Source organism: Moschus berezovskii, chromosome 3 (genome assembly GCF_049115385.1).
Source record: "Moschus berezovskii isolate FMDL1 chromosome 3, NW_MosBer_1.0, whole genome shotgun sequence".
NCBI lineage: Eukaryota > Metazoa > Chordata > Mammalia > Artiodactyla > Moschidae > Moschus > Moschus berezovskii.
The window spans coordinates 99,082,789-99,090,136 of NC_142462.1; the positions used below are offsets into that span (position 1 = coordinate 99,082,789).

At 39.7% G+C, this 7,348-nt stretch overlaps 1 pseudogene; it reads right to left on the reverse strand.

Moving 5' to 3' along the window:
- Positions 1–234: 234 nt before the first annotated feature.
- On the reverse strand, positions 235–1,106 carry LOC129551971 (developmentally-regulated GTP-binding protein 1 pseudogene; annotated as a pseudogene).
- Positions 1,107–7,348: the final 6,242 nt, after the last annotated feature.

Consider the following 7,348-nt stretch of genomic DNA (forward strand, 5'->3'; position numbering starts at 1 on the left):
TGGTTGGTATAGAAGATGGGGAAAGAGAAGGTTTCCATGTCTGAATGACATTCTTATTCCCCAACCATTAACCATTTTCTTGTGTGTCTTTCACAGAGAAACCACAGACTGGAACATATTTAAATTCTTTGATAATATTTTCATTACTTTTCAGCAGTAATCCTCCACTGTGATCCTGGGTAAGGTAACATTGAACAGGGTCGTTTAATCTGGGAACTGGCTTTTGGGTATGGTCTAAGTCCTCACAAATTTAAGATACTACCAGATCCTTTCCAACAATTTATCAAAATCCCAGTGATGGGCAGAGGTGGGTGCAGTGAAACTTCTTCTAGATGATATACGATATCTCTGTGGAGAGCTGATCAATCTTATTTAACTAACACACAGTTACAGAGGATATAAATTGCTTCTTTCCACCTCTTCAGTGAAGTAATTCCCTGTGGTATTGCTATGGTCACGTCAGCATTACGACCTTTGTACTCAGCCAGAATGCTCTTCACAGTTTCAGCATTCGGGTCACTCTGGCAGCAAGTGGCCTTCAGAGTAATGCTTCCTTTATCCGTCTTCTGAAGGCCAATATAAAAGGGTTTGCTGTTCAAACGAATGCCAAAGGCATCCAGCTTGTTTTCAATTATATTCTTATGTCTCAAAGGTTTCAGAGCACCCAAAACAATCAGGATCAAGTGACACATTCAGGTCACTGCAATGACTTGACGGCCTCTCTACCTTTCCCATCTTTGACACTTTCAATGATACCTGAGGGATCCAGGAGCTGGATCTTGGTTCCTTTGTGTCTAATGATACAGCGGTCAGAGGAGTGAATCCCGGCTGCCACCTCGGAATATACTTCGGCCAAGCTACTGAACTGCGTGGACTTTCCCATAGTTAGAAAGCCCACTAACTCAATTGGAGCATCACCTCTCTTGGCCACACCCAAACCTTCTGGCTCACCAGCACCACCATCTTTTGGAGAAACGAGTTTTCTGTGAAGCTTAGCAGAGAGAGCCTTAAGCAGCTCTAAGCAGTGGTTTTGTACTTTTAGTCCGAGCCATCTCAGCTTCGAGCCCAGAGGTTTCGGCTAAGATCCTGCTGCTGCTGCTGTCACTTCAGTCGTGTCCGACTCTGTGTGACCCCATAGACGGAAGCCCACCAGGCTCCCCCGTCCCTGGGATTCTCCAGGCAAGAACACTGGAATGGGTTGCCATGTCCTTCTCCAATGTGTGAAAGTGAAAAGTGAAAGTGAAGTCGCTCAGTCGTGTCAGACCCTTAGACCCCATGGACTGCAGCCTACCAGGCTGCTCCATCCATGGGATTGTCTAGGCAAGAGTACTGGAGTGGCTTGCCATTGCCTTCTCCGAAGATCCTGCTAATGGTGGCGATTTCCACGGGGTCTGGTGGCCTCCACACAGACTGCTTCTGTCACACATCTGCCAGCGGACCTGCCACTGCTGGCAGGAGCTACTGCTGTGCGCAGGCGTGATACCTCTTACTTCTTGCAAAAGTTCAGTGTGACACTAACTCTCCACGACAACACAGTGCGGCAGGGTGTAGACAAACCTTCCGTTCCCCGTTTTTTGAAGGTTTTCTGTCATTTCTTTTTTAGGGCATGGGCTGTGTCATACAGTACGGACTTCTGGCTCTTATGTGTGCACAGGTATGTAGTGTCCAAAACCAAATTCTGCACACTGAATAAAACAAAGCAGAAAGATGAGTTTATTTTCAAGGCTTAAGGCCTGCAAAACCGGGAAACTCAAGGCAACGGGCAATGTTCCCTGTTGCTTACTGACTACAGTTTTTTGTTTGTTTTTTAATCACTACATAATTATATTTTAATACATAACCAAAATACAGACCTCCATAGTAAATTGATCCCAATAAAACATATTTCATTTGCATTGCATGACAAATGGTTAATGTCCTTTGTCATAAACGAGTTCTTAGAAACCAGTAGCAAAGACATCGATATTCCAAAGGAAATTTTAAAAAAGCCAGAAGAAAATAAAAGAACACAAGTGACTTCTAAGAACTAAAGGATTTTAATGGAGTAAATGCAGAAGTTATTTGTCTTTTTCAGCTGAGACCTGGTGGCTTCTTCCTTTTTTTGGGTGAGGGTAGCTGAGTCAGGATCAACCAAGTCCAAAGACGGTGTGAACATACTTGGCGTTTGTCGATTGGCTGGTGTACTCTGCTAATATCTGACAAGAGCTGTCAATTTCCTGCAACTAATGTTAGGTAAACTTAAATTTAATTTTTCTTTCATGTGCTTACATTAACCAACTTCATTTTGTCTCCAACATAAGTGACTCCATTTTGTTTTGGTTCTACAGTATATGTATGTGTATACACACATCTGTGCAAGGCCAAAAGTCTGGTGGGCTGTGAGGTCAAGTGCTTTTACAAGAAGGAATTAGAAAGAGATTGATTCTGGAAGATGGATATCTTCTGAGACTGAGGCTGTACTCTGGTGGCAAGTCAGTTCTGTCCAAAAGTGAGGTTGCAGTTGACAGCCCAAGGGGTGGGAAGAATTGGGCTAGGAAAGGAGCTTGAGTGGAGAGAGCAGCATCCATACCTGCCTCACCACCTTTACCACACTGGTGGCAGGTCCAGCCTAGCCCCAGAAGCAGGTATCGGACCTTGTTGGTGAGGAGGGACATGAAAATCCAAAGTGTTCTATAGGATCATTCTTTGACCCTTCTCTATGCCTCTGCTGTGTATGTCAGAGTCTATGACTCTTCATCTTTCATAATAATTTATAGTGATCAAATGTTCCAGGGAGAAATGATATATTGAATTATCTATTAACATTCAGTGTGGAACATTTCATAAACTGTGGGTCAAGAATCACTAGCATCTTGGCAGATTGATGTGGATTATGCTGTTTCCCCTTTCACCATTTATCCATCTAAGCTATGGAGTTTACAAAGCAGATACTAAAGTGGAGATTTAGTAATTGCCACATTGCCTGTGATTTTTCAGATATGGAAAAGGGAAAAGTCATAGAATGTAAAGTAAGGAAAAACTGTGACAATTTGATTTTTTAAAAGTTTTGCTCTGAAAATCATGGGTCATTAAGTTTGTAGTTAATACTAGAAAAGAGTCTGGCTTTCATTATGAAAGAGATAATTTATTCACATACAGAACAAGGTTTATTGATTAGGAGTAGTATGTTGCTGCTGCTGCTGCTAAGTCACTTCAGTCGTGTTCGACTCTGTGTGACCCCATAGATGGAAGCCCACCAGGCTTCCCCGTCCCCGGGATTCTCCAGGCAAGAACACTGGAGTGGGTTGCCATTTCCTTCTCCAATGTGTGAAAGTGGAAAGTGAAAAGTGAAAGTGAAGTCGCTCGGTCGTGTCCGACCCTTAGCGACCCCACGGACTGCAGCCTCCAAGGCTCCTCCATCCATGGGATTTTCTAGGCAAGAGTACTGGAGTGGCTTGCCATTGCCTTCTCCGAGGAGTAGTATGTAGTGAGTTAGAATAAACTTTGCTTCCAAAACTAAGTTCAGCATTTGGCAAAGTTTGATTGGTACAGGAGAAACAATGTATTGTGTTTTAACCTAATCACTTAACAGTTTTTTTAGGCAAAATTGAGATGTGCAGACAAGATGATTCTAAAGATGAGTAAAGTTTTAGCTTTTTATATTAATACCAAAATAGCAGGAGATGCCTACATAGAAGTTGCATAAGTAATCAACACATTGCTGTGAAATTTATTAATGACTTAAGATGCAGAGGCATACATATGAAATTGATCAGCATTTATCTGGAAGTAAAAAATTAATAGCTAGTATGATCTGGAGTAGAATCAGAATTCAGAAAGATCTTTAGAGTTGAAATAATAGGCAGAATTCACTAAGAAAGTGTTTATATGAGATGTCCAGAAGTGGCAAATTCATAGAGACTGAAAGTAAATTAGTGGTTACCAGGGCCTGGGGGAATCAGGGAATAGGGAGTGACTATTAGCAAATGAAGCAAATGATTTCCTTTCGGAGTGACAAAATGTTTCGGAATTGGATAGTGGTAATGGTTGCATAATTTTGCGACTATACTAAAATCCAGGCTTCCTGGGTGGTGCTAGTGGTAAAGAATCTGCCTGCAATGCAGGAGATGTGGGTTTGATCCCTGGATCAGAAAGAGTCCCCTGGCGTAGGAAATGGCAACCCTTTCCAGTATTCTTGCCTGGAAAATTCCATGGCAGAGGAGCCTGGTGGACTATAGTCCACTGGGCCGCAAATAGACACAACTGAGCAACTGAGCACATACTAAAATCCACTAAATTTTACATTTAAAAGGATGAATTTAATGGTAAGTGAATTATATCTCAGTAAAACTTTAAAAAGGGACTTATGTTTAGTAAACTGGGAATAGAAGAAAAACTTATGAAAAACAGAAGGAAAATGAACATAGTAAAGGATTTTTACCTTGCACATGTAACCAGGTGAAAGTTTAGTTGCATTCTTATTAACTCATGCATTAAAAAAAATGGAAAAAAAAGTAAGAAGTATATTATATCTATTATTATGATGCCTTGTTCTAGATATTATAACCAAGATGCATATTGTAAATATTCTGATATGATATGTATCATAGTTAAATGCTGTGAAAGAGAAGGCCATATTATATTCAATGAAGATGGTTTGATTGTCTAGTGAAAATGTTAGTCTCTCAGTCATGTCTGACTCTTTGTGACCCCATGGACTTTATAGCCTACCAGTCTCCTCCATCCATGGAATTCTCCAGACAAGAATACTGGAGTGGGTAGCCATTCCCCTCTCCAGGGGGTCCTCTGCAACCAGGGATTGAACCTGGGTCTCCTGCACTGCAGCAGATTCTTTACCATCTGAGCCACCAGGGAAGCCTATATAGAACACATAAAAATTTTATGAAACAAATATATTTGAAAGAAAAAAAGAATTCTGGATGAAAAGAATTAACAAAGTCAAAAGCTTTCTCATATGTTATCAACAAACAAATATAACAAAATGAAATGCAAAAGAGAACTCAATCAAAATAACAGTCTAAAAAATAAAAGTACTGAGAGTTAAATTCATGTGATATTGGCAAAGGTGAAGACACCTTGTATGGATGTCAGAGATGGGTAATTATAGGAAACTGAATGAAAACAATTTTGTGTATGCATATATGTACATTACTCTAAGTGGAGAATCTAAACAGTCCATGAAATTCTCAAATGAGCTAAAGAAACAAAAAAGTTTATATATAATTGCCCATAAAGCAGCAGTATATAGAACAGTATAGTAAGAATTCATTGATAAATGGGTAGTATAGCTTGATAGAAATTGGAAATGACAGATAAATGGAATCATAAAGAAAATTTTAAAAATATGTATTTGATGTATGATAAATAATACATAAGTAATTGATAGATGATTAATTTTTAAACAGTATTTGAGAAAAGAGATAATTATTTAGAAAAAAATAGTCTTCTTCTTCCCATAAACCAACATTTCAGATTTATTAAGGATTTTATATAAAAAATAAATCTTAAAATATTAGAAGAAAATATAGGTTAATTTTTATGTAGGTGTGAAGTGACTTAGCAGCAGCAGCAGCAGCAAGTCTTTAAGAGAGGCTTCCCTGGTGGCTAAATGGTAAAGAATCTGCTTGCCATAGAAGACTCGGGTTTGATCTCTGGGTCGGGAAGATCCCCTGGAGGAGGGAATGGCAACCCACTCTAGTATTCTTGCCTGGAGAATACCATGGACAGAGGAGCCTGGCGGGCTATAGTCCATGGTGTCGCTAAAGAGTCGGACACGACTTAGCAACTAAGCAGCAACAACATAATTGCTTTACTATGTTGTGTTAGTTTCTGCTGTCCAATGAAGTGAATCAGCTATATGTATACATATACATTCTTTTGCAAACAGGAAAGTATAAGAACTTTACGTAGAGTATAATAGGCAAGTAGCAAATCAGGAAAAGCATTGCAATGTATTTGACAAGGTTTAATGTTAATACATAAAATTCTCTAAGAAAAACTTCAAAGAGAGAGATCAAAAGAAAAGTGATCAAAGGGCAAGAAAAAAGCAATTTCTAAGAAGAAATACAAATAACCAGTAGACATATAAAATGTTCAAATGTAATCAAAGAAACTCAAATTTAAATAACAATAATATAGAACTGTCTAATATTATGAAATTTGCTAATTCCCAGGGTTTAATAAGCTAGAGTTAAGAAATGGGTTTTTCCTTTAATACACTAATGATTAAGGTCTAAATTGCCGTTCATGTTCCTGAATCGCATTTTGCCAATATCTATGCTGCTGCTGCTGCTGCTGCTGCTGCTAAGTCGCTTCAGTTGTGTCCGACTCTGTGCGACCCCATAGACGGCAGCCGACCAGGCTCCGCCGTCCCTGGGATTCTCCAGGCAAGAACACCGGAGTGGGTTGCCATTTCCTTCTCCAATGTGTGAAAGTGAATAGTGAAAGTGAAGTCGCTCAGTCATGTCTGACTCTTAGCGACCCCATGGACTGCAGCCTACCAGGCTCCTCCATCCATGGGATTTTCTAGGCAAGAGTACTGGAGTGGCTTGCCATTGCCTTCTCTGGCCAATATCTATAAAAAGCCTTAAAATGTGCTTAAACTTTGTAAGAACTGGTTTCAGAATATCTTAGGGATATAATTGTGTAAATACTCACAGATGTCTATTTGAGAGTTGTTTTGCAGCAGTTTTTATATTGGCGAAAATTTCAAATAGTATTAAATAGGTTAAATGAATGATGGCTGTGGAAATACTGATTTCCAGAGATAGTCACAACAGTATTTCCAGTCCCACATGTTCTTCCTTAACCTTGTCACTCCCCAGTTACAGTTTTCCCTGCCCTGGAGCCTAGGCAATACTTTCCGGCTTCTTCACTGAGTAATGGATGATGAAAGTGAAACTGGATGACTGTTAAAGGCAAAAGACTTTCCACCTGATTCTCTCCTTTGGGATTTTTCTCCCTTGGAACTCAGCTTGAGATGAAGCCCAGACCTCATGGCAAGGTCACCTGTAGATGTTCCAGCAGAAACCCCCAGGTAAGATTGCTGCCAACAGCCAGCATCTACTAATCATCTAAGTGAATGAGATTTCAGATGATGCTAGCCTCCAGCCTTTGAGTGATTCTAACTAGAGCAGACAAATTGTTGAATACTTCCAAATTGCAGATTTGTGAACAAAATGAATACTGTTGTTTTAAGTCACTACAGTTAGAAGTGGTTTGTTAGTATACGTAGCCATAGTACCTGGAACAATGTTACCTCCAAAACTGAAATATTGGAAGGCATTTTAAAAGAAAAACATAGGTGGAATCTTAAAAATTTTACAGACATTTACAAAGTGCAATTGAG